Below are 3,061 nucleotides of genomic sequence, written 5' to 3'. Positions count from 1 at the left end.
ATCCGACACCTGATTCCTATTAGGAATGGTGATCTCTCCTGGTTGAATCTCAGGGACCGAAGTCACCCGGCTAGAGGCTTCTTGGTCTGTCTGGTCAACCAGATCCGATTCCTGTGGGGAATTGAGACTAATCTTAGGAAAAGGTAAAGAAAAAGATCTGTTCAGGGAAAGGTGACTACCGTTCCCTGTAGCACCTAAATGTTGGAAGGGAAGAATCGCACCGGTAGTAGTAGTCGATGCTCGATCTAATGTCCTGAATACCGGTGAAAACGTCCCCCCACCCTCAAACCGGGTGGGGGCGCACCTTCAGGCTGTGTAATCCTTTGCTTCGGGTTTGGCTGAGTCGGTCCTCTGTTTGTCCGACCAGCCTTTCTTGAACCCTCCTGGAGGAGTCTTGCCTTTCCCGCTTGTTCCAGCCGGGCGTGCGAACCCTTTATGGGCGGTAAAGAAAGGTCCTCGCTTGTTGCGAGGTCCCTTAGCTTTAGCAGCCTGTGGCAAGAAAGTGCTCTTGCCCCCAGTGGCATCTTTAATGATTTCATCTAGGGTGGCCCCAAATAGGCGATTCCCCTGAAAAGGGAGATTCGTCAAGGTCTTTTTGGAACCTAGGTCAGCTGACCAGCATTTTAACCACAGCACACGTCTGAGGATTACCGCTGACATAGATGCATGCCCTAATAGGGGAGTAGTATCCAAGGCTGCGTCACAAATAAACTGTAGCCCTTGTATAATCTGTTCCATCAAATCAGATGTTCCCTGGGGAATATCTTTTCCCCTAAGGTCTTGGCGTACCAATCTCGCCCATTCCGTTAGTGTCTGGGAAACTAGACCAATAACAATTACTTGTCTAAATGCTGACCCTATCAGGGAGAAGATAGTGCGGGACTCTGCTTCCATCTTTCGATCCACCGGATCCTTAAAGGACGAAGTGTCCTCCACTGGGATAACCGTAGCTTTATTCAGCCTGGAAATAGGTGGATTCACCACTGGTGGTACCGTCCATTTCTTAATGAGGGATTCCTCAAACGGATAGCGTCTAGCAATACGCTTGGAAATAGTAAAGGTACGTTTAGAATGCTCCCATTCTCCTTTAATTTTATTACCAAAACACTTGGGTACAGGAAAAACCTTCACCGTTTTGATGGGCTTGTTAGTACCAAAGGGAATCTCTGTTTCAGTTGCCTCTGCCGGTAAAACCTCAAGTCTTAAGGTTTCCCGCACCGCCACAACTAGTGCGTCCACCAATGCTTCTTCCTGAATTATGGCGGAAGAATGAACGTCCTCCTCACTGTCTGAGGGAGCTTTACCTGAGATAACAGCCCTTGCAGAGGGACCTGCAGCTGCAGTGACCATCTCTGAATCTGAGTCAGAGGTGTCAGATATTATAGGGGTAGGCGGGGGTCGCTTTCTTGACCCCCGTCCCTGACAGGCCGCCTCCACCCGAGCCACCATAGACTCCAAAACTGCTGTAAATGCATCCATGCTCTGTGCACCGGCGGGTCCCGTGGCCCCCTCGAGGGAAACAGGTGGGGGTACTTGTGTGGCAGGGTCCATGATTATTCCAGTAACTACCCGGAAACTTCAATCCAAACTTAAATAAAAAACTTTTTTTTTTTTTTTTCCAGACCCCCAGCGCCACAAAAGCCCCTCAGTGTTACCTGCTAGGGATCCCTATCGAGCGAGAGAGAGAGAGAGAGAGAGATAGACCCCCAGGCTCACCACTTGATGCTCAGAGTTCACTGCAACAGATTACAGCGCTGTGTCCACAAACAGGAAGTCTTTTGGCTGGCTGCCCAGGAAGAAAGGAGGCGGCTCCGCCCCTCTGCACGCCTTCCAGCGCCTCCCCTAGCTCCACGAGGTGTTGGAATCACCTCAAACATGGCCGCCCCCATGCTGCAGACACGAGGCTACGCAAAAATGGCGGCCTCGTGCGATCTGCGGCGGTTTGTACAGCATAGCGGCGTCCTGCAGAGTAACTAGACATCGCAAAACCTTTCTCTCGTGGAGATCAGCTTGACCGGCGGTACCGAACCCTGGCGGAACCGCAAGGCCGTCGGGAGACCTGCTTCAGCTGGAGGAATGACCTGGCAAGCCGCATCCCTGTCCTGTGACTTCTGACAGGTAGGATACTTCTAGTAACACAGTAAGCTTCCAGTGCTGCCACATATTACAATCATTTAAACATACTTTGTAATTAGATTGTCAGCTCCCAAACCAAGCCTGCTGGCTTTTTGTACACAAAAATCACACTCAATTAGGGGGATCTGTGACCTGTTATAGGATAGAGGGGAACCCATCCTTACCATTACAGAGAGGGGCCCGCGTTCCCACAAGACCCGTCAGGGGGAAAAGGGGAACATACTACTCACCATACCGGAACCAGGCGGGCGCCAACTCCTGACAGTACCCCTCTCCACCGAAGTTGGAGGGCTGTCGACCAATACGGACGCCGTGACTCATGGTCCTTGGCGTTTCAGCGAGACGTTTAACTCGCAGGGTCAGTCCCTCCAGTGGGACTATGTCGCGGCCGACCCAGCGCGGAGCTATGGCCTGCACGCGCTCGTAGGCTGAACTGGGGTGACCACTGGATCTCAACATCCCGCCCGTCGCCCAGTTCAGCTTTCTTGCTTGAAGATCTCACAGGAACACTGGAGAAAAAAAGCTGTCTAAAAAATCTTTTCTAAGAAAAAAATCCTGCCAGGACCGAAGATCCCAGCAAGGTATCTAGGTCCTTACTCCTGACTAGACAGAAAAAAACTGATTTGCTGAGGCAGAGAGAGAGAGGATATACCCTCTGGGACTGCCCCTAAGGTGTGGCCAGAGCATTTTATTTCCTGTCTAGTCCTACTCCTGTGGAGGCAACATAAACCCGAAGGTGCTGTATCACCGAGGACTAAGTCTGTCAATGAGCGATAGAGAAAGGGATTTTTAAAGGTTAATGAATACAACGTCCCCACTTTCTACATAATACCTAAAATCCACAAAGATCCAAAGGAACCCAAGGGAGGCCTAATGACTCTGCCGTGAGTGGACCCTTAGAAAAACTTGGCCAATACCTCGACTC

Source organism: Pelophylax lessonae, assembly GCF_965119305.1.
Source record: "Pelophylax lessonae genome assembly, chromosome: 6".
Lineage (NCBI taxonomy): Eukaryota > Metazoa > Chordata > Amphibia > Anura > Ranidae > Pelophylax > Pelophylax lessonae.
Note: the sequence above shows the minus strand (reverse complement) of the source record.